Below are 26,791 nucleotides of genomic sequence, written 5' to 3'. Positions count from 1 at the left end.
ATAAGAGAGAAAAAGAATAATTTATGTTTTAGTATATGCAATTTTTTAGAATAATAATTATATTAAAATATATATTCATTTTTATTGTATTAGTGAAATGATAAAAAAATATATAAATTTTGAGTATATTATGTTGGCAACCCCAAAATTTATGGTGAAGATCCGTCACTGCTTAGTTTAACAACTTGAAACATGTTTCGTTATTTGAATAATGTATTTTTTGAAAATTACATAAATCACTATTATAATCGGTATCAATTTGATTCATATATTGACATTTTAAATGTCATATTACCATTAATTTTACTTTATATTTGGTCTAATCATATTCACAACACTTGTATTTTATTATTATGAAATATTTTAAATGTTAATTATTTTATCTTAACATTTTGTAGGACAATTTGAGAAATGTGGGTGAAATTAGGAATGTCAAAATGGGTCAGGTAAGTTGGGCTGGCCCGCCAACCTGTCAAAAAAAGGGCGGACCGGGTTGAAATTTTTAGCCCGTCAACCCACTGTAACCCGGTCCGCCTAGCTCGCTAGTTTAGCAGGCCAAAACGGACCAGCCCGCCAACCCGTTTTTTTATTTATTTTTAATTTCTTTATGTTTAAAATTAAAAATAATTAAAAAATAATACGTTTTTTATATTATATAAATAAATTTATTTATATATAAAATATATTTATAAACAAAAATTTATAAAAAATTAAAAAAGTTAAAAAAAATAAAAAAATAAAAAAAAAAGACAGGTCAGCCCGCGAACCGACCCGCCAGCCTATCCTAAGACAGGATGAGTTACAATATCCAGCCCGTTTATTGGTGACGGACCAGCTCGACCTGACCCATTTTTGGTAGGCCACAGGCGGGCCGGGCCAAAATGGCCCGGGCTGGCCCGTTTTGCCACCCCTAGGTGAAATGTATGGTAAAGAAATTTCAAAAGCATTTATATAGTTGGTTAAACATTTTGCATTGGTACTACGAACAAAGCTAAATCATTTTGCATTGTTGTTTTTATGAATATACTTGAAGGAATTAATATGAAAGAATTAATATCCAACTAATAACAAATATGAAATTTTGTAGCTTATGATTATTTTCATTTATATTTCTCCCATTTCAGATTCGTACATACACTTTTTCTTATGTAAAAGCTGATATATTTTTTTTGTTGCACTCAAACAAAATTATGTTAGAATCACTTTTCAACAAACTTATCCAAACAAAATCTGATTGTTATTATAATCGAATATTGAAATAATCTAATTTTGGCTGTTGTCTCAACATGCTCCAAACTTATATTCAGAGTATAGAGTTTTATTAAAATAATATGATAAGTTGATGTATTTTATGTGGTAACTGTTCCTCAATTTGGTGTTCATAGAACATTTATGGCTCTTTGAAATGGTTGTCTTTAATTTCATTATTTTTAGGGAATATTATTTTGAAGTTTGTGCAAGACTTGTTTATTATCAAGTTTATGAATGTCATATCCAATCGATATGCTAAATTTAATTTCTTCCTTATTTGTTTCAAGTTCTGACAGATTTATTAAAGTCACGTAAGCATGGAAAGAATAACATTAAATGCATGTCTATCTGAAGGTGAAATATCAAGAATGAATATTTAGTTAGTATCGTAACTGACACAGTGTGGGAGAGAATTTAGTTCAGATAAAACTAATACTAATCATTGTTTAAAGTAGTATAAATAGGTGGTGAGGGAATGCAGGGGAAGAGAAGAAAAAAAATAGAAAAGAAGAGTTGTGTGTGTGAGAAGAAAGAGAGAAGAAAGAGAGAAGAAAGAAAGAGGAAAAAAAATTATATATCATTAAAGTCTCATACAACCTTGGTATAATTTTTCACAATAACTAAGGCAAGGGGATGAGACATCTATCATTTTATTTTATTTTTTTTATCTGTTCATAATTTTTTTTTATCTCTATAAGTGAGGTGTCCCTAACCTCATTCTAATTTATATTTAGTTCTCATTCCTATTTATTTATTTATTGATATTCATCTCTAGTTATGCACTAGTCCTATTTACTCAATTTATATTTACTCTCATTTACTTATTTATATTTATCTCCAGTTACATACTGATCATTTTTATTTATTTATATCTATTTTAATTATCCATTGATCCTATTTATTTATATAATTATATGGTTTAATATTGAAATAAAATTTATGATAAATAAAGATTTCATTATTGTAGTTGGAGGTATGACCTTGGGGATTTAAACGAGTTAGTATGATGAGATGTTCTTGAGTTACTCATGAACTCATTTATCCTGACTAGTCACTACAAAATTAATCAATATCTTTATAAAGTATAATAAAATCCAGTTTTATGGACCTAGGAGGATTTTCGTTTCTTTTTATCTTATTATGATATACTGTATTTTTTTATGTGGTATTTATCTCACTTTCCTATTTTATGATTGTGTGTGAAAAACAAAATTTTATAACCTTCTCATAGATGGCCGCTCCAAACATGTCTGATCCCTTCTTCGTCGACATTGTGGCTGTTTTCCCGGGGAATGCATGGCAAACCAATGCAATGAATAATTCTATAACATTTCAGGGAACGAGAAACTCTACCATTACTTTTTTCTCTGCTCCGAACGCGCCGATTGTCATCGAAGGACAAATCGGAGTTACCTTCTATTTACCTCCAACAGTCCAAGTGAACCCTATTCATAACCTTTTCCCTCCACTTGTTTGAAAGCCAGTATATGAGGGGAAAACTATAAATAAATAACACTTATTCCTCTTCTAGTATATGAAATATAAGATGTACTAAACGGTGTAGATATAAGATGCATACAATATATATATATATATATATATATATATGAATATTTTAAATATAATTATATATCATTGTATAATTTTACCTCTAAATTTTTATAAATATATTGTAGAAAATAATAGTAATAAATAAATAAATAGAATTTTTTTTATCATCACAACTGAAAAGAAATAGAGAGAGTTGTCAACTAAAATTACTACTGTGTGCTCCTTGATGCTTGTGATTTGGATTCAGAATCAACTAAAACAGCAGAAGACAAAGGAAAAATTGAAATCCCAAGTCAATGAAATGAAGACAATGGATCATTTTTGGTGCAAAATTATCTAGGAGAGTTATGTCATGATTTTACTTTGTCATGCATCACCTGTAATATTTAAATATTGATTAAATTAATATATGCTTTATATCATTTTTTGAAAAGTTATCAATTTTCATTATTTTTTTATGTCACGCATGTGATAAAGGAAGTATTCCTAACGGAAAAAAATAATTGAACACCATATTACAATAATGCTTTTTAAGTTTTCATTACATCTATTTTTTTAATTTAGAACAAATGACGGTATAATGACTTACTAATTTTAATTTTTACGCTTTGTCATTTACATTATTTGGTATTAAAATCGTAGACTTTGTTTGTGTTTCCCTTTATGAATGATATACGCAAATTGTAAATACCAAAATTTAAAATTCTTATCTTTTATAAGTTTTCTTTCATTTTAGGATTTATGTATTATTAAAATATACAAAACGAATCAAATGGGAATCCCTCACTTAAAAATATTTAAACATGACTGTATACATAATGAGGTTTGTGAGTAACGGGGGTTTCAAACCCAAAGCTGTAATAAGGATTTCAAAACCCAAGCTGTAATGAGAATTTTAAACCCCAGGCAATAATTCAAACCTTAGAAAATAACAGGGGTTCCAAACCCCAAGAAATAACAGGGATCTTCTGAACCAACGATAAATTGCACTAATTATAGGTGTTACTAGAAATCCCAATTTGTTAGTAGTGCTGACTCTTCTCGAGAATGACGAACCGCTGGAAACATCCTTAATCGGGATTCAAACCTCCATAAATATCAAATATAATTCTAACTAAAAATAATTAATTTTTTAGTGATTATATTATTAATATTTAAATTTTATAATTATTATATCCAAGATTACATCTTACATTTCTAATATATTATTAATTAATTTTTATTAAATATTAATGATTTAACTTTTCTTTTTATTTTACAGGGTCGAAATTTTTGAAAATATTGTCATTGTTTAATTTTTAATTACTTATTTAATGTAGTTGTTCTAAATTAAAATTAAGTATTATTTGACATGTACATGTTTACATATATTTTTACATATTTTAGCTTTGATGAATATTTTATTTTTATATTTCATGTTTTATCTTTTTATGTTTATTTATTTTCAAATTTTAAATATACTTTGTCTGTTTATTACAATATGATAGTTATTTGTAGAAACTACTTATCATAATTTCTAATAATAATTAAAAGTAATTAATAACTAATTACATAAATTTTGCCAATAAAATAATAATATTTATTATTAAAATTAATAGTAGTAACAAATACTTTATTTTCACTGTCTTATATATTTATAATAACTTGTTATTATCACTGTTACAAATAATATACTAGTGCTAATTAATTTATCATCATAGTCTTATATTTTTATGATATTTCATTGTTGTCATTATTGTATATCATTATATGTGATAATTACTTTTAGCATAATAAAATTGAAGTTTAATAATTTAAAATTATTGTGACAAGTATAATAGTCACATAACTTCTAGTGACAATTTTATTATTAGTACAAAATATTATTAGTGACATATTTATAGATTTTAATAGATTTTAATGGTGAATATTTGTATTAATTTTTCTGGTAGTGGGAACACAACTTTATTATTTTAGTTGGAAACTTCCAAATAGATATAAGGAAAATTTTGAAATCACTCAAGCTTTGGAATTTTTTCTCAATAAGAAAAACATGTCTAGTCTTAAGTTTTGATGTGTCTCCAAGACAAATTATGGATCAACATGAAAGATAATGAAATTAACACTTTTACTTAGATATTTTAATTAAGTGATTGTTAGAAATTTTTAATGAACTTCTTATGTTTTCAGGCTCTTTTAGATTAAAATTGGACAACATGAAACTTTATACAATATTGCAAGATGTAAAAATTGATGAAGTTAGTAATTTTTTTAATATTTTATTCAAAAATAAACTACAATATAAATTGTTAGTGATTTTTTATTTGTTTGTTTGTCAGGAATCAATCGAAGAAAGTGGACTTGTTGATTCAAGTACTAATTATAATTAAATATTTATTTGTTTAAATATTTTTGTAAATACTTACGGATATCCGTGGATACCCGCGGATATGGAAAAAATAGGCGACTATCCGCCTAACGGATACCTGACGGATATATATATTGGTACAGGACAAATATTTATCCAGCGGATTGGGTACGTGGAAGCTACTACCCATACCTTACCCGCTCCGTTGACGTCCTGATTAGAAGAGGGAAAGTTTTTAACAAATAAAGACGGTACATTATTTTATCATCCCTGTTCACAATATCTATTAACTAAAATACTTTAAATATATTGTTTTGATTGCATTTTAATATCAAAAGTACCAGGATTCGTGACACATGTGAGCTCAAAGATTTTTTTTTATTTTATTTTGCTTTTTAATTTAAAATTTTCTTTCATTAGTCTCAACTATAATAACTCACAGCAACAATAATTGATCCAAAGAAACCATTGCCTCATTAATGAACAAGAGAACGAACAAAACCACATGCCTAAGGTCAACCAACAAATCATGTGCCTAAGGTGTACGTGCGCACGAATGACGGACTTCATCCTAAGTAAATATTATATAAGTAATGCAAAACGTGATAATATCTAATATATGTAAATTAATTGAAACTTAGATCCGAAATTATTGCATAATCAAAATTATTTAAACTTCAAAATATTAGAAATGAGGATTTTTTTCTTCAAAAACATATCTTTTAAAATAAACGTGTACAGCACTAATTTAAAAGCCAGTTTTTTTATTTATTTTGACTTAAATATAATTTTGCTGTATCTGTTTTAACTTAATTCTTAACAGATATATTGATCTTCAAATTTATTTTCTTTTTAAATCTTCTAATTTATTTTATGTTTTCATTTTATGTGTATTTTAATTAATTATGTAATATCTCATTTTACTAGATTTTTACTACTAAGTTAAACTATTACAAATTAAACATTAAGTAACAGACCATTACATAAACATATAATATATATTTACAGTGTTTCACAAATCTCAATTATAGATCTTTCATAATATATAAAAAGTTTTTTTTAATAAAAAGAGATTTATAAAACACAAAACTATATATCTATACATCATGTATACTCTATTCAATCATCAAACAGCTTCACTCTTCGTAATTTTCCTATTTACACTATTTTCTACTAACCCATAATTTACGATCATGTCAAATGGAAGGTGTATAAGAAATCAAAGTAAATGTTGTTGGCGTAAGAGAGAAAGGTTTAACAAAATAAAAAAACTACATTAAATTTTAATAACAAAATGCACCAGTGGTCTAGTGGTAGAATAGTACCCTGCCACGGTACAGACCCGGGTTCGATTCCCGGCTGGTGCACCTGAGCTATGATGAAACTGTGTTCTCTGTGATGGTTGTGTCTATCACACTCTTCTGATCTTTCAGACGAATCGTGACACATCAGAGCTCAATATATATTTTTTTATTCTTTGATTTCAACTTTTCTTTCCTTAATAATTTCGAATGTGAGTGATCCAACAAAGCATTACTTCGTTAATGAAGAAGCCAACGAAGAAAACCATGTGCTTAAGAGTGTGATTCCGCACGTACGATCGACTTCACCCTAACTACATTTTTCTATCACTAAGTAATGCAAAACGTTCTAATATTTAATATAGTTCATGGGTTGGCATATCCATAATTTATTGAATAGGAACGGAATTTATTATGAAACCCCATTAGAGATTTCTGGACCGTTGATAAAATTAATTGAAAGTTAGATTCGAAATTATTGTATAATCACTAAGAAATCGTTAATGTTGATTTAAACTTAAAAATATTATAAATGAGGATCTTCTTCTTCAAAAACATATATCACTTAGAAAAGAACTGGACCTCAATTTGTTGAAACTAAAAACTAATTAATATTTTTTTAAAATAAACGTGTATAATACCGTATTTAAAAAAATAAAGTAAAATTAAGATGTAGAAGTGATTTAAATTTTTGTTTACAAAATTAATCTTGAAAATTTAAATTTAAAGTTCATCTTGATAAAATGTTATTTGAATCATCTATAAATATATCATAATAATGTTTTTTAAACCTGCCATATCACTTGCACCCATGAATAAAAAGAAAGTATAATTGTGGTCCCTGAAAGAACATGTATTTGACAGATTTATTAGTTTTCAAACCTAAAAGTGTAGAAAGTTCAACTAAGGAAGCTAATATCTTCAGTAGAAAACTTACTGAAGTATTTTTAATATCTTCAACAACAATCCATTATTGATGATGATATGGTGTGGAACAAAAGTTCTATATATACCTTTCATTCTCAGATTGTTCACATACCATAGAAATTCATAATGGATCATCACTTGATTTCATTCTTACCCTTTTTTCTATATTCAGTGAGTTTCATCCTTTTGGTTTCACAAATTCTAAAAGTGGGAAAGAGATCCAAAACCTCAGCGAAAACATTGAAGCACCTCCCGGGACCATGGAAGCTACCTGTCATCGGAAGCTTACACCACTTAGTTGGCTTTCTACCTCACCATCGCTTGAGAGAACTTGCCCAAAAACATGGTCCTCTCATGCACCTAAAACTTGGTGAGGCATCAACTATTGTGGTTTCTTCTCCAGAAGTGGCCAAAGATGTCATGAAAACCTATGATGCCATCTTTGCTCAAAGACCCCATACAATTGGTGCAGACATCATGTGTTATGGTTCCAGTGACATTGTCACCTCACCATATGGAGGGTACTAGAAGCAACTAAGAAGAATATGCTCACAAGAGCTTCTAAGCATTGCACGTGTGAAATCATTTCGATCGATACGAGAAAAAGAAGTGTTGAATTTAATAAGATATATTGAGACCAACACAGGTTCTTGTGTGAACCTCAGTGAAAAAGTGGCCTCCATGACAAGTGTCATCGTTGGAAGGACGACTTTTGGTGAAAAATGCAAGGATCAAGAAGAGTTCATTTCTATTGTCAAGAAACTTGTGAAAATGGCCGAAAGTTTAGTTATTCTTGACTTGTTCCCTTCTCACAAATGGCTTCATAAGCTTAGTGGCCAACAACCTAAACTAGAGGAGTTGCACAAACAATATGATGTAATAATTGGAAACATCATTAGCGAGGCAGAACAAAAAATTGGTGAAGTGGAGGTTAATAGTCTCCTCTCTGTTCTTCTAAATGTTAGAAATCAAGGTTCCCTCGAATATCCTTTGACAATAGACAACATCAAGGCTGTAATGATGGTGAGTGTTTGCATTACTTTCGGTTACCATTTGTTTGTGTTACTGCATATTATAGGATTTAGAACCCATCTTCATTTCATGTCAATATAACATTAAGTAAACAAAAGCACATAGAAGCAACATCTTTGTGCATGCAAGTATAAATTCGAAAGCTAATAAATTTGAACTAATTTTATTGTTGCAGAACATTTTTGGTGGTGGAACTTATACATCGTCTGCAATTATAGAATGGGCAATATCAGAGATGCTGCAAAATCCAAAAGTAATGGCCAAAGCTCAAGAAGAAGTTAGAAGAGTTTTTGGTAGCAAAGGATACGACAATGAAGAATCACTTGAGGAACTAAAATATCTGAAAGCAGTGATCAAAGAAACATTGAGATTGCACCCTCCTTTCCCTCTTCTTCATCCAAGGGAATGTAGAGAAACTTGTGAGCTAAAAGGGTATGTGATACCTGTTGGGACCCAAGTGATAGTGAATGCATGGGCAATTGCAAGAGACCCTGATTATTGGAGTGATCCAGAGAAGTTTTATCCTGAAAGATTCATGGATAGTCCAATTGATTATAAAGGGAACCATCACGAATTCATACCCTTTGGTGCTGGAAGGAGAATATGTCCTGGCATTTCTTTTGGGGTAATTACTATTGAACTTTGTCTTGCACAATTACTTTACTATTTTAATTGGGAACTTCCAAATGGAAACAATGAAAACCTCGAAATGGATGAAGCTTTAGGAGCCTTCTCAAGAAGGAAAACAGATCTAATCTTAGTTCCCATTTCTCATAATCGTCTTCCTATTTCATCAGACCTTAATTAAATTTTAGTCATTGTAATGTGTGAAAAAAATGTTTATGTACAATAAATGAATGTGATTAAGGTTTTTATATCACATTTCACCGTTGTCCAAGTTCCCTTTTTTTTATATTACTTGTGTGTTAAAGCTATTGTGCAGGGGTGGAATTAAGATGTGAAGTTTATCTTTTTAGAAGATACCCTCCTTATTAGAGTCTTGATTTATTTGTTTCTTTTGTTGTATTTTAATGTGAAATTTTATTATTCCCTCATGTATTTATCATCTTTAATAAAATGATTAGTAAACTTCTTCATTTAACTTAGTCAGGTGGTATAGTAATGTTAGTATAGATTTTGGAAGTAGACAAATAATCATTATGAAATACCAATTAATACCAAAACAACTTTATTATGACTAAAAAGATTGTGACAAATTTGCAACAATAATGACTGAACTTTCACTTATGACAAAATTCTAAAATTTATGAGAAGTAATAGTATTAATGAATCTTACAATGAAATTAATTATATTGTCACCTACTATTTTATCACAATAATTGTTATAAAAAAATTGGAGTTTGATAGTGATTCAAGTCAATAACGACTATATTCTAACATGTTAAAAAGATATCACAAATTATATGGAAAGAAAAACAATTAATGACACGTAAACTATAACTATTACAAATATACTATCACAAAATCATTCATAATGAATAGGTTACTTTAGCCTTATAACTTTGACTTCATGCAAGCAAAAACTTAAAGTAATTATAGCATGTTAACCTTACTTTCTCCTTTCCCACTCTTACTCCATGCATTTGTCTCTTTCCTATTGTTTTTCTCACCAATCCTCTAACCCTTAAGCTACTATAAAAAAATTAGGTTAAAACATTTTTTTTCTCGATTTTTGTCAAGTTTTATCAAATCAGTCCTAATTTTGATTTTGTGCTCAAATAAGTCACAATTTTCGTCAATTTTGTTCAATTTGGTCTATTTTTATTGACACCATCTAAATCACTGACGACCATAAACAATAATTGACATGTGTCACTTCATGATTTTTTTTTTTGTTTTTGTTTTTTTTTTTATTTTTTTAAATGTTCACGTGTCAACCCAGCACTGTACCACGTGTCAAAGTCAATGTTTTATATTCAATTTAGTCCATATATTTATTATTTTCATTCAATTTAGTTCCAATTTTGTTTAAAATTGAGCAATTTTGTCCATCTCAAAATTGGGATAAAATTCAATTTTTTTATAAAATTTAGAATGATGTGAATTTTAATATATTTAATAAAAATATTTAATAAAAAATATGAATTTTAATATAAAAATTAAATTTGGTCTCAATCGAGAGAGTGACAAAATTCGTTCATGTTAAAAAAAATTGGGACTAAATTGAACAAAACTAAAGAATATAGGAAACAAATTGAATATAAAACATTGATTCTGACACGTGACAAGCCGCTAGATTGACACGTGGACATTTAAAAAAAATTAAAAAAAGTTAAAATAAAAACCACAAAGTGACATATGGCAGTCACTATTCATGATCGTTAATGATTTATACAGTATTAGCAAAAAGAGATTAAATTGAACAAAATTGACGAAAATTTGGACCTATTTGAGTTTAAAAAAAATTAGGACTGATTTGATAAAACTTGACAAAAATTACAACAAAAACATATTTTAACCAAAATAATCGTTTCATATAGATGGATTCATTTTCTATTGTGAAAATAAAGCTATGTTGTTTAGATTACAATGTATTGTATTATTTTTACAGCTATATTCTACATAAGGATAATCATGTAATATTTATTCTTTTTTTTTAATATAATTTCTATGTTTTTACTTTTGTAGTTCTTTCATATTATAATTCTATTAAATATATTTATAAAGTTATTTAATAACTGTTTTTGTTTTTCCATCTTACTTTATATTAGTTGTTTTGGATATTTTTTATTTATTTATATTAGTCATGAAATGGATTTTGATATGGGTTTATGGGTCTTTATTACTCTCAACCCAAAACCTTAAGGCGATGGGTTTGTGGGTCTTTATTTTTATATAGTGCTTGACTTTCTCATTTCTGGTCAATGTGGGACTTAGACTCACACTTGGATTCCTAACACATATTATGTACAAAACAAAAAGCACCAGTGGTGTGGGGTACAATAGTACCCTGTCACATTCTACATTCTTCTTTAAGCGACTCGTGAGACATCTGAGCTCAAATTTTTAATCAGTTTTTTTTTTTTTCTTCTTGAATAACTATCTTTGTTCACAACATGAATAGTAGAGCCAACCATTCTCCCAAATACACTCATTGATTTGTTAATGAACAAGCCAACCAACAAAATCACTTGTCTACGGTCAACCAACAAAACCACCTGCTTTTCATTGGGTAAATTAATTGATTGTTAGATCCGAAATTATTGTATAATCAATAAGAAATCCTTAATGTTGATTTTGCAGTCCTATTAAGATAAAATAAAGGAAATTAACATGCAAAATTGAAAAATTGATTACCATTATGATTTTCAAAAGTAAAAGTTATACAAACAGTACCTAGGCTATTTTACTTAACTGTTTTTTTTTTCATCTTACTTTATATTAGTTGTTTTGGATTTTTATTTTATTTATATTAGTTATAAAATTATTTTTGATATGTGTTAAATTTTTATGTAGTGTCAAAAACCGTATTGGTTAGGATTGATATTTGATTTGTTTGTACAGTCAGACACTTTCTTATTTGAATAACATTCTAAATCACCATCATGTAAGAAAAATGACTAAAATATATCAAAATTTTGTATAAAACAAATATTAATTTTATTTTTTAGGATTAAAAATATATTTAACTATATATTTTATTTTTTATTTGAAAAATATTTATTTAGTACTATGAATTTTATGAATTGATTTAATTATGTTGGTCTTACTTCTTTTCTTGTGAAATATTTCTTTACAAGTACCTTGAAATATTTCTTTAGTAAATAATTGATTCACATTATGATTTCTAAAAGTAAAAATTATAATTATGGAGGTTATTTACTTAACTTTATTTATTTTATTTTATATTAGTTGGTTTGCATATTTTTTTTCTTTATTTTACATTAGTTATTAAATTAATGTAACAATGAAAATAATGAGTTGTTTTAAGGTAAGTTAGGTTGTGATCTCAAGTTATTTAGAAAATAAAAGTCAAATTAAGATGTAGAAGTGATGGTAAATTTTAGTTCACAAAATTAATCTTGAAATATTCAGTTGAATTTAAAGTTCATTTTGCCACAGAAATTCAAAGTGGATCATCATTTCATCTCATTCTTACCCTTTTTTTTATATTTACGGAGTTTCATACTTTTTGTTTCATAGTTTCTAAAAATAGAAAAAATATATAAAACCTCATTGAAATCATTGAAGCTTCCCCATGGCCATGGAAGCTACCTCTCATTGGAAGTTTACACCACTTAGTTGGATTTCTATCTCACCATCGCTTGAGAGAACTTGCTAAAAAATATGGTCCTCTTATGCACCTAAAACTTGGTGAGGCATCAACCATGTGGTTTCATCACCAAAAGTGGCCAAAGATGTCTTGAAAACCTATGATGTCATATTTGCTCAAAGACCCCATCAAATTGGTGCAAACATCATGTGTTATGGTTCTAGTGACATTGTCACCGCACCATATGGAAACTAAGAAGAATATGCTCACAAGAGAAGCAGAAGTGTTAAATTTAGTGATATATAGACAACAAGTGATAGTGAATGCATGAGCAATTGCAAGAGACCCTGAGTATTAGAATGATGTAGAGAAGTTTTATCTTGAGACATTCATGTATAGTCCAATTGATTATAAAGAGTTCATGAGTTCATATCCTTTGGTGCTAGAAGGAGAATATGTCTTGACATTTCTTTTGGAGTAATTAGCATTGAACTTTGTCTAGCACAACTACTTTACCATTTTAATTGGGAACTTTCAAATGGAAACAAGGAAAACCTAAAAATGATTGAAGCTTTGAGAGCCTTCTCAAGAAGGAAAACGAATCTAGTCTTATTCCCATTTCACACAATCCTCTTATGTACAATAAATGTGTGTGATTAAGGTTTTTATATCACATTTCACCATTGCCCTTGTTTTGTTACTTTTGTGTTAAGATATTGTGAGTGAATAATGGAAATAAGATTTTAAGTTTATCTTTAAGGCTTGTTTTCCTTGTTTGCTCTTTTGTATTTTTAAGATGGTTTCTTATTCTTAAGAATATGTACAATTCTTCATTTAAATTTGTCAAGTGTCATATCAAGTGTAAATATAAACATTAAAACGAGAACAATCACTAATATGAGATACCAATTAAGAGCAACAACACTAAGGTATTAGAACTAATAAATAGTTACAAATTTGTAAGAAGAATTAATCTAGTATAAAAAATTGTAGGAAATATATTGTGACAAGTGTAATTAGTAAATTTTGAGATTAAATATTAATGTTTGTAACAAATGATTGGTAAATAATATTGATAGGTTTTTTTGAAGAAACTAATTATATTGCCCCTAGTTACTTTATCACAATAATTATATAATTTGAAGTTTGTTAATGATGAAATTTTGTGACAAGTACACTTTCTTATTAATAAAATTGTCACAAAAGGCACGAATTACATGAAAATCAGTTAATGATAAGGGAGTTTCATTGTGGAAATACAACACCAATGAGACCTGAGCCCAACCAAGTAAGGTATTAATACCACTCTCAACCAAATACCTTAACACAATGAGTTTATGAGTCTTTATACTTATATAGTGTTTCACTTTCTCATTTCTAACCAATGTGAAAATTTAGACTCACACTTGCATTCCTAACATAATTGATGTGAAATCTTTAACCGATACTTCTTAGACATTCATGATCTTTCTTAAATAATGTTGCTTAAAGCAAAATATAAGACAATTTTAAGTAATTGCATTTTTAAATTTCATATTAATTTGAAACATGGCTCACGAACTCCTCTTATTTAGTTTTAAATTTTAGAACCTTGCTTTATGACAAGTGTAAGGTAATTTAATTTCAAAAATAATTAATAAAAATGTCTATTTTAGAAAAAGGATTAGTATAATTTTTATAAAAGATATTAAATTTGGTGTCAATATGAAAGGGACAAAATTGATTCATTTTAATCAAAATTGGGACAAAAATGGACAAAAATAACGAATGTATAAACTAAATTGAACAAAAAATAACGAATATAGAGACAAGATTGAACAAAAGAAAATAATATAACCACAAACTTACATGTGACACTGACATTGACACATGGCACTAACATTGACATGTGGTACAATTGTGACTTGTGGACATTTTTTTTTAAATTAAAAAAAAAATAAAAAAACAAAAAAAACTAAGAGCTGACACGTAACATGTATTATTCAAAAGGTTAACTATTTAAATACCGTTAGTAAAAAGATCAAATTGATCAAAATTTGACAAAAATGAAGACCTAATTGCATATAAAACGAAAATGAAGACCAAATTAAATAAAGAAATGAAAATAGGACCAAATATATATTTAAACCATTAATTTTTAATGTTTTGAAATAACTGTGATGTATTTAAAATGATGCACCGATAAATAATAATTGTCTAATTCAATGGTGTTGATTTTCGACGTAGGTTCAATGTCAAAGCTTCAAAATTTAGTTGCAACTTAATACTCTTCGTATGCAACTTGGTATATAAAGTTTGGTTGAAACTCAACATGAATAACAAACTCACATGAAAAGAAAATCGACATTGTGTGTCATGATAATGATGACACTTTGATTTGTTGCCATTGCAACTATTATCTTATGCATGTCTTGTAGTAATAAACAGAATTAATAATAGAAGGAATGATTCTCTTATTGGTTTGGATTTAGTTTTCTCTACAATAGGTACACAATAATGTTTTATAAAAGTGTTTGATCAATGGAAGAAGAAGAGTGTTTTTTAATATGTTATAAAATTAATTTATTTTCTTCTAATTTTGTAATCAATTAGTTTATCAGTTCTAAATTGATAATAAAAAAGAGCTTCAAATCTGTGACAATAACCGAAATTTTAGCTATATAGTTTTTATTTTGAACAATATAATATTAATACATTTTTAAGTAATTTTAAAAGATTTTAAATATGATATTTTTTCCTTACTTGTTGATACTTTAATATTTTCTCTAAATCACAATACAAATTAAAGTCCATTTAATATTTTTCAATAAATAGGCTGATATTTTATTAGAAGTCACAAAATTTAAAAGTTTTGAAGAGAATTTATTTTGATTTATTCTTTTTCATTTTACTTTTTATTTCTTCAAACATTTTACACTAATATTTTCATTTTATATTTATTTTATATTTCAAAAAGTTAATGTTTACATTCAAGTTATTTTTAAAAATTATATACACTACAGATATTAGATAATTGAATATTATTTTTCAATTAGTAAGGCTAAATGCAAATAGTAGGTAATAAAATACTTTTAACATTTTTAATATAATTAATGATACTTTAATCATTTTCTAAATATATAAATTAAAAAAAATTATTTTCTCCCATCAATTAAACAATTTATAAATTTTTCATTTATTTCTCACTTCTTGCTCTTGATTCAAATAGCTAAAATTTCAACTCTTTTTCTCTTTGCTTATCTTTTTCAAATAGGATTTTGTAAAGTTTCTACTCTTTTTCGCTTCTTTTCTTATTTTTTTCAAATTGGATTTTGTAACATGATCGTATTTGAACTTTTTTCAGCTGATGGAACATAATTGATGGCTGATATCACCTAGTTCACGATTTACTTAATGTACCTCGTGATTGTACATACATCTTTCCGTATTGTATGAAAATTTATTGTACCATTCTTTATTTATTTATTGATTTTAAAATATAATTTTTAACATATAAAATATCCTTTATGAAGAAAAAAAAGCGTGTCAATTTTTTATTATAAAATACAGAATTAGGATCTTTTTGTGGGTATTTTGTTTCTGTTGAATTTGTTTCATATGTAAGTGATATTTAAGCTTTTTTTATCTTTAAAAATAGCAACGGCTACTTAATTACATATGGCACACTAATTTGAATATAATAAATTAATTCATGTAAATTAATAAATTGACAATATAACCCTTGTTTGTAATTAAACAAATATAGAAAAAAAAAAACTCAATTGATATGATTAGTAACGTTGCTGTTAAATCATAATCCTCATAGAAACAATTTTTACCAAATACACTTTCAGTATCATCAACACAAATTTCCAAATTAAATTTTTGTATACATATATCTACATCCTCAATATATAATCAATCATATAGCGTCTATGTTGACATTAGACATAGTTGTTATAATGTCTTTTTTAATGACACTTTCTTGCGACTTTGTTTTAAACACACTACATGAATTTAGGCTGAAAATTAACGTAAGGTACTATATAAATTATTCAGTATCAATACGAACAGAATTCATGGATTCACAAAATTTTTATTATAAATTATATTTTTGAAGTGATCATATAAATACTCTTAATCTTTTACTTTTACCAAATAATGACTGTGCACTCTTAATTTTGTTTAATACATAAATTATACTATACATGATTCTATGGCTTATTTCTAACGTGGGGACAGTCACTATAGCATTATCCATCTGTGCAACGAAACGCTACAGGAAAATTGACTAGCTAGCAGAATTTTGGTAACTGTTGTTTTGGATTCCCTTCACTTTGGAGGTATATCTGACCCCACTTAGATTTGACATTAAATTTTAAATGAAGATTATATATATATATATATATATATATATATATATATATATATATTTATTTATTTATTTTAGGTGGACGAGAGTAATTTTAGTTTTTTAAATCAATTCTTTTAAGCATGTTTATAAATAAGAATATAGAAATAAAATTACATAATAATTTTAACGTGTTTTACTCTAAAAGTTGTATTTGAGAAAATATTATTGTTTAATGTGTAATTTTTCTAAAAGAATTATAAATATTTGTATAATTTTTTCACAAAAACTGAAAAATAATAATACATTTTTTTGGATAAAATTATAAATGTTACATTGATACACAACTATTTAAGTGTTTTATACGCTCAATAAATTTGTTGAATTGTTGTGGTTACTTTCAAATCAAATCTTTACATATCTTTAAAGTTATTGTTTTTCATATTATTCAATATGAAGCTATCATACTAGGAACTAAAACTTTCGCTATTTTTGCTTTCGAACATAGATAAAGGTTAATATGAAAAAACTATAACTTTTTTTTTTCTTATAGAATGATGATAGTGCATCCTGTAAAAGAAAATAAAAGAATACTATTATACTATTTTATAATCACTAGTACAAAATTAATTTTTTATGACGACTTATTATGTCGGTTATAATTCATTTGACATAATAAGATACGATAATAGAATTGTAAATATGATAAAATTTTATATTGAGTATCACTAGAATGGACATAAAAAGTGTGTGCGATGGTCAATTCATAATGAAACAGAAAATTTTATATATCGATTATAGCTAGAATCGACATAGAACGAACTCTATCTCTCTCCACTTCCACCTCACTCTTGTCTCTTCTCTTGTTGAATTGTCATCGTTGTCGCCTCCTCACCACTATCCACGCGAAGACCTCTCTCTCCGCTTCAACTTTCTTCTTGCACACGGGGTTTCGTCTCTTCCAGCAAACATAGTAAGGGAAAACTACTATCGAGCCAACCCTCACCGTTGTTGAGCCAACCTTCATCGTCGACATTTCCAACCATGTCGCCCCCTACAATTGGAATTGTTGTTATGAGTGTCGGTGTTTCTTTCACTAGCGAACACATGAGCGCCCTCTCTTAGATACGAGATCGTAGATTCAGCTACCACACCATATTTATTTTGCATCGTGTTTCTTTTTTTCGACTATGATTATGTGTTGTGATCATAAAAGATGGTGATGATTCGATACGAAAATTTTCAGGTGAACACACTTTCTATATTAGTTGAGTCTTGATCGATAAGTAGAAACTTTTCTATAAATGTTATAATTGTACCAAGTCCTTTAACTATAAAGTTTTAGTTGTAATAGTTTGTGATGAATTAACTCTAATAAATGTACATAAAGGTTAAAAATCTATGAATTAACACTGATAAATTTATCTATGAATAATTTAATGTATAATAAAATTTGGAGGAATGTAACAAATAAAGAGGTTAAGTAGAAGGGTGAGAGGTGATAGAGAGAGAAAGTGATGGTTGTGTTGTGTGAAAAGGAAAGAAAGAAAGAAGAGAGGAGGTGTCAGCTTTATTGAAAGTTGAATAATTGAGAGTTGCAGAATTGAGCTTCACACTTGCCATATCGCTATCAAAGGTCTAGGTTTGGTGGGACAAGCATCCATGTTGAGTTTCAAAAGAATATGTAATTTGATGGAAACTGGTGAGACAACGATATCTTCTATGAGAGAGCCTCAAATCCCTTCACAAACAAATTAACAACGATATCCCCTTTTCTTTTTCTCCACGTATCTTCTTCTTCTTCTCCTTCTACCAACACCATATCCAACAAAACTTGTTTCATTCATCTTAACCATGCCTTATTCAATAAACAATATAGAACCTGCAGTATGTATGTATTGTGTTTTGTCTACGTATTCATCAACTCTATATTCAGATCTAAAAACCGACCAACTTCTCCATTCCTTTCTTCCTGTTCTTTTCGATCATTCTCTTCATTTCTTATTATTATAACCATGCACACATTTTCAAATGATTTCCATTTTTTTTTCTGTTACTATAATATTTTTTTCAAATAAGAGACTCTCTTTTTTCAAATAGATAATATTTTTTCAAATGACATAAGCAATATATAGGAACGTTATCACCATGAATTTAATAAAAGAAACACTTAAAAAAATAATGAGAACAAAATTGGATTATCAAAAATAATGGCATAGCGTTGAAAAAATATCATAATTAATAGAGGGGAAAAACTATTCAACTTTAAAAAAAAATCTTGTAAAACTTTTAGTGTGTTAAAGGAAATGATTAGTCAGACCTAATAAATTTTATAATAAAAAATGTATTTTCCAATATCAAATTCAGGAAAATAGATTGATTGTTTTTTTCAGTATATTCTGCTTTTTATCTTCTGTTTTTTCGAAGTTTCTAATTTTGAAAAAAAAATACAAAATTTTACTTGAGATATTGTGCTTTTTCTTTTTTAAATAACATAAGTAGATACTTCTAACGGCAGGTTTTAAACTTACTTATTACAGACATGTTTTTGATGGGTTAACATTTAATTTGTTATTAGATTGCTAAAGTAAGAAGATTGATTTCATTTACATGAAGGGACAAGGTAGTCATTCTCAACCAAAAGTTTTGAGGATCACTAATCAAAATTCTATCTTCTTAATGTGTATGGTTATAAGTGTTGGTCAAAACAACTGCAATTGGTCGAAATCAACATCAACTAGAACAACTACTTATCGTTATCTTGATCCACGATGGTTGTTTCTAATAATAGCATACGTGTTTATGCAATTGTCGTTATCATCATGCACGAATGCGGTATATAGCTATTGGGCCAACTATGTAGACCACAATTATTTGAATAATGTTTACACAACAGAAAGAACCTAAATCATAATTAGGTTAATGAGAAAGTTCGTGTGAGAGAAAAACCATGTTTATGATCTTGCGTTTAATAGACTTTTACCTTATTATATATATATATATATATATATATATATATATATATATATATATATATATATATTATATATATATATATATATATATATATATATATATATATATATATATATATATATATATATATATATATATTCAACTTGCAAGTTACTTATTTCTGTAAGCACACTTTTACCTACAAGCTTTATAACATCGTATCTATAAGATATTACATTGTGTTCTTGTTGGTGTTTAGGTAGGGGTGACAATATAGACTTGGTTTGGCGGGCTGACCCGTAAAAAAAATGCGGACGGGTTGAGATATTGAACTCGTTGACTCGCAAAAGTTTGACCTTCAAAATTTGCATAAAAAAATTTACACTTATCTATATTGGTCACTTTCTTTTTGGTCTTTTGTATGAACTTTCTAAATACTTGTATGAGTGAAAAAAACAAATGTTATGTATTTTTGAATATGGTAAAATTTGAAGGATACACCGTGCATGTCAAAGTACGAATATCAATATGATGAAAATGTTAAATTATCAATTTATCATATTTATCATTCAACTTCTCAAAGTCTTTGCTTAATTTTGTGAATTTGTTAAGGTTTTCCAATTTATTGAACATTAAAAGATTTATCATAAGGGCTTTTTAAAACAACAACGGACAACCCGTGGGCCCGCTGGTCAAAACTTATGCGGAGAAGGTCAAACTTTTCAGTCGCATTTTATGAGCCAAGTGCATGGTGGGCCTAAATGGGCTAGGTCGCATTGTCACCCCTATGTTTAGGAGGATATTCATCAAAGTCTAACATAAAATAATATAAAAAAATGTTATAATAATGAATATTTAACTCGAGAAATGTTACCACAAATTAGTAAATTTCTTAAGTGTATAAGATTTGGGTAATTGTGTCTTATAAGCGGGTTTACAATTTTGTTAAGAAAAATTGTGTTTAATAATAATAATTTTATTCGTTGATATAGGTGTTGAGGCGTTGCATCATGTTAAATTTATATTGTGTTTTTATTTTTGCTCTTATTTGTAGGTATATCCACTATAAAAAAGTTATTTTCCTATTTTATGATTCTCGGCATTGACATCATAGTTGAAGTTGTAATCAATTCTTATTCAGGAAGCTAGAGGAATAACTTGACATCTCAACCAAAACAAACTTTACATGTGCTTGAGGTTAATCTTGATGATTTTCTTTTTATGCAATTTGTTGATGAATGTGTGTTTGGATCTGACTTGATTGAGGTGATACTGATGATAGATTCTTCTTTGAGTATCAATGAATTGTCAGCAACAATGACGTACAAGTTGGATATATATATTTACCAAAGTCTCACTCAAGTAATATGAAAATGGAAATAAAATAAAAGTACTACAACTATAAAAAAAAATTAATTTTAAAGTTTATAAGAAATTTGGATAATTGTGTGTTATTTGGTGGTTTTCAATTTTTTCTAAAAAAATTGTATGAGAAATTTTATAATTTTTACCAAAGAAATGTATAAGATTTACAATTTTCATCCAAAAAGTTATTTGAGAAGATTTGAAGTTTTTATTAGAAAAATTGTATTAATGAAAGCTTTGAAGTGATAAACTACGTTATATCTATTTGCATATATGCTTATTTTAGAAAATGTTAATTTCCTATATTGTATAATTCCTGGCCATTATTTAAAAAGTAAAAATATACATTATAATGAAAAATAATAACATGTTTGGATCTGTATTGTGTGAGATAATACTAAAGTCCACTTTTCGCATTCAAGATAAAAGTTACATTTTGGTTGGGGGTTTCGTATCTTATTATGTTGTTGCTCTATCCTATCTTCTAATAAAATTCACCATGCTAACAAAAAATATATGTTTTAGACAAATTACTTTCAATGTTATAATTTCTTAGTTCTTAAAGTAAGTTTTGAGTTTTTGGACATTGAATCAAAACATGGTAAACTAGTTAATATATCTAAGTCTTAGGGTGTGTTCTTTTGAAGATATGGATTTGGGGAGAGTGTGAGGATGGATTTGTATGAATTTGAGTTGATGATTTTTTGTGTTTTGAAAGGATTTGAGGGTGAAAGTGAGTGGATTTTGGGATGAAATTTATGAGAGTTTGTAAGTGATTTGATTAATATGAGAGATAAAAAAATAAGTTTAATAGAGTAAAAATATAAAATTAGTATTTTACCTTGTAGTTAAAATTAATATATTATTATTATTTAATATTATTAATATTATTTAATATCCTTATAATTATTTATTATAATAATTATTCAGTGTATCTCACTATCTTCTTTACATCCATTTCATCTCAGAAAAAGAAAAAAAAAATGAAATATGTGAGACCTATGAGTGCATGTGAGGAAGGATATAATGGTAAAAACATTCATCATCCATTAAAATTTGCACACCTTGAAGAAGGTAATAAATTCAACTTATCCTTTAAATCTACTCTTTGTCTTTCTTACAAATCAGCATATAAAAACATAAATTAAACCTCAAATTTGTCTCACCAAACTCCTGTCTACAGGAATATCTTCTCATATGAACACATTGTTAATGATTTTATAAATATTTTTAATAATTTAGCATAATATATGTATAATTTTGGTCCAAACTATATTTTAGAATTCAAAATGAATATATACTATTTGTTCAAGGTTAAATTTCATCAAACATCGTCTTTTGATTATCACTTTGACCATTTGTATTTAATTTTCATATCTATTGTACCTATCATCATTCAGGTTGCAAAATAATAAATACTAAAATATCCCTACCATAAATATATTTTCACATAAATATTATTAAAGTACATGGCAGTAAATATGATTATGTAGTAATATACTTCAAATTCCTTAAAATATGGTGATTGATAAACACTTATAGAAATCATGAATTATAAAAACAAAAATTATGCCTATAAAAATAAAAATTATGCCAATTAACATACATTATTGTTCTTGTAGGGCTAAAGATACACTAATACTCACTTCGTTCTTCTTGTCACATTAATGGTTGTTTTCTTTCTGTTTCACAATCACCTTCCTTGTTCTTTGGTCCATTTGAGGGGCTACTTGTTGAAGACACTTTGACGTTTAAGTCAGTGTTCGGTTAAGACAAAATTCAATAAATGCAGTCGATTCAAATCATTAAATGTCTTACCTACATACCATTTTTATAGGTCTTTGAATGAACATTTCTATCCTAATGTTGACCTAATAATGATCCAACTACCTTTTAATAATCTTGTTTAGCATAATAATCTCATAATTAATTAGCACATTTTTCATCACAATTAGTCGACCATGAGATTTGGGGCCAACTGATATATCTCTTATATACACTGATCGATATAGCTCTCTTATTTTCTATTTCACCTGACATTATAATTTTGATTAACCTTTGCTTGTAAATACAACACATTCTCATAATGAGTACTCATTCAATACTTCTTACACTACTATACTTATATTTTTTTACTGACTTGAATGTTGGATGATTTTGTGCAAGTGAATCTTCCTTGAATTCTTACTTAAAGATCCAATGGTCAACCTTTTCTACTTTACCTTTAGCATTCTTTTCAAATAAAACATTTATTGATGATATTTTTTAATTTATAATTATTGTTTTACATTTAATCACTAATGTCAATATTTCATTTTAAAATAAACAAGCAACATCATCACACACAAAAAAGTCTTAAAAAAATAATAAATTTGTAAGTTATAGCATTTTCTATATAAATTTCTTAAGAAATCAATGTCAAAAATATGACATACATACTACGTGACTTTTCTTTAATAGAGAATGTAAAAAGTACATATTATATTGGTAACTTACATAAAATATGTAGAAAGTTCAATATCACTTTCACGTTTGTGTCTCATTTCACACATATCATTCCTCTTCTTTATCTCATCTTTCAGTTTTTCTCCTTCTTTCTCACCACTTCTCCGATATGAGACATTACCTATATTGAGACATCATCTTTAATCAAAAGTACATTTCTTAATTTTCAACTACTTTCATCCCTAAAATTTTTGTTTCAAATTTATTTAATCCATAATCTCTTTTTTTATTTAAACCTACTTGAATATCATACGTGCATTTTGATTCAAAGATATATATTTACTCTACATGTAATCTATATGTATCGTCACTTATAGATTTGTATGTTTGTTTCTAACGTTTATAGATTTTGAGATCTAAATTGTTTTCGTGTGTTTTCTTATAAATCTATAAAGTATAAGTTTGCTTTCATTCTCACAAATTTAAATATTTGAAATTTCTCAATATGGTTATTCGTCTAGTAGAAATTTTCAAGAGCACAATATTTAGAAGAAATATCATACTTTGACTAGAATAGATACAAAATGTGTCTATATGAATTCTAGTTGCAATTCATATAAAATGTACTCTTAACTTTTATAGTTATTAATAATATTCCCATTTAATAAAAACTCTTTTTAACCTATCTGTAGTTAATACCTTTTGTCCTTTAAGTCTCTGATATAAAATTGATATAAATATCCTATAAAAATGTTAGGTCGTGTTATTCAATCTTAATACATAAATTACCTCGCTAACAAGCACACTTTTAATATGACCATACTTTTTATAAATATTCTTACACGAGACATTCCTCGCTTTCCCTTTGTACTGAACTTGACCCCAGAACATTCTAATATGAATTATTTAATCAAAGACTATTGTATATTTTACTCTTCACGTGTTCTCTCTTGTAGAGTTAAGTGGAAGAAAACTTAACTTCTATTTAGATAGTATGTGATTAAGGGTTGACTTTCTAAAAATAAATCTCAGCTCACAACTAACTATTTCCGCTCTTTGAAATAATTTTAGAAATTATTAATCTTTTATTGTTTTTAAGCTTAACTAAATCAAATAGTTAATATACTTTTCATTCTCGGAAAAAATTATGTTAGAATTTGAAGTTCACGATTATTCACGTATTATAAAGTGTTTTATCCAAAAATTGAAATCCTCTTTTTTCTTTTATAGTAGAAAATTCTAATATTGTGATAAAATCAAATTTAATTAAAAGTGAATTTTACATTTATGAATCTCTTCGTCAATATTGAGTATAAATAAACATTCATTTTTCTTACCAGGACAACTTCTCTCAAAGAACACCGACGAAATTTGGACAAAAAATTCAAAGTGCCAATTAGATATTTTATACATAAATTAATTTTTTTAATAAAATAAAAAATCCTCATTTCGTCAACTAAAAACATATACACATAATAGTAAAATTCAAAAAATATAACTATCATTCACTCTCATATCATAGATAAACCACAAAAAAACTATCATTAAATGTCAAACATTACTTGATATAAAATAAACTGAAATAGTTGTAGTAATATCCAAAATTAATTATAAATAATATATAAATATAAATATAAATATAATTTTAAATTTCATATAATATCTATATAATATTAAAATATATAAAAAAATAAAATGAAAAAAGTTTGGAGGAGACGTGGCTTATATGTCCTAATCAAGGACCGTTCCTCTCAATGAAAATTTAAAATTAAAAGTTTTCGATGATGATGGTGCTTTTATATTTTTATGTAACCAATAAAATAATCCTCTATTAAGTAAATTAATCTTTGAAATATTTTTTAATTTACATCCTTTTAATCTTTTTCTTTACAATAAGGAGGTGTTCTTTTTCTCCCACAGGTAGATTATTTTCACAACTTCATGTCATCAAATCAATATTCAGACCTGTATTAAGAAATCCAAGTACAAAAATCATAATTTACTTTCCATAATCCCATTTAACCTTTCATAGATATAAACCAGAATTTAATTAATCAATGCATGAAAACACTTATCATAATGTCATAAAACACATATTTCTTATGCATATGCAGCAGTTAATTAAGCAAAGTGTAGCAGTTTAAGGGTTTAGGGTTTGTATGTAACTTAAGATTTTACCCAACTTGAACCACTGCAGGTTTTGAAACAGTTTGAAGGACCACTGTGAGGCATCTACAAATTCTCATTCGTACATACACTAGTCACACTATTAATTTTCAAATTTCAAGTTTGTGTCTTCCATCTACCATATTTCTCCAAATTGCCATAAATTTAGCAGTGGAATTAGAATAATCCAAACTGTGTGAAAGGTTAAGAAAGACTGAGTCACGAAATTATGGGAGTAAAAAAAAGTGGAAGAATGCCAAATGAAGAAGGATAAGATTGATAGAGTGGGAAATCCAATCGAAAATGGACATCCCATGAAATCCGGTTGAAACTTGTAAAAAGAAAGTTTGAAAACTAGAGTCCAATTATTGGTACTACGCAAGAGAAAATTGAAGACCCCATTGCACCAATGGAAGTTTGGTTTGCATTAATGGGAGTGAGCAAGGCCAAAGAACAGAATATACATAGATGTATCTATCTAGCTATTCCCTGTCAAAGAATACACCATTTTCTTACACAATATTTGTCTACACCCTTTTGCTTTTGGAATCTGAGCAAATTGATGGACTTTTTGAACAGTCCCTTTGACCAAACCCTCATCACATCCCTTTCTCTTTTACTATCTGTCATGTATCAATGGCTTCAGTGTTCCTCAGCTCACACTTCCTAACAACAACACATCATGCTCACACGTGCATCACCAGAGGCTAGTCTTGTAAATACATGCCTTGTTCCTCCGTGTGAGAACTGGCCCACACTCTAAGGTACCTAGCTGCTAGAGCATATTAATACAACCAGATATGCAGGACATTTTCAACATCTTGTACTTTTTCCCATTCCCAAAAAGTCCCACTGGAACCGTGGTGAACCAAAATATTGTATTTATC

General features: G+C 27.5%; 2 non-coding genes and 1 pseudogene across 2 annotated transcripts; all 3 read left to right on the top strand.

Annotated features, from left to right (window-relative positions):
- Positions 1 to 6,445: 6,445 nt before the first annotated feature.
- TRNAG-GCC lies at positions 6,446 to 6,516 on the top strand. The gene has a single exon. It is a non-coding gene; the product is annotated as a tRNA-Gly (tRNA).
- Positions 6,517 to 6,519: 3 nt separating this feature from the next.
- LOC114195750 lies at positions 6,520 to 6,606 on the top strand. The gene has a single exon (XR_003606580.1). It is a non-coding gene; the product is annotated as a small nucleolar RNA snoR114 (small nucleolar RNA).
- Positions 6,607 to 7,503: 897 nt separating this feature from the next.
- Positions 7,504 to 9,302, top strand: LOC114193045 (annotated as a pseudogene).
- The last annotated feature ends 17,489 nt before the right edge of the window (positions 9,303 to 26,791 follow it).

This window comes from Vigna unguiculata, chromosome 8 (assembly GCF_004118075.2).
Source record: "Vigna unguiculata cultivar IT97K-499-35 chromosome 8, ASM411807v1, whole genome shotgun sequence".
Taxonomy (NCBI): Eukaryota; Viridiplantae; Streptophyta; class Magnoliopsida; order Fabales; family Fabaceae; genus Vigna; species Vigna unguiculata.
This window is presented reverse-complemented; position numbering and strand designations above follow the sequence as displayed.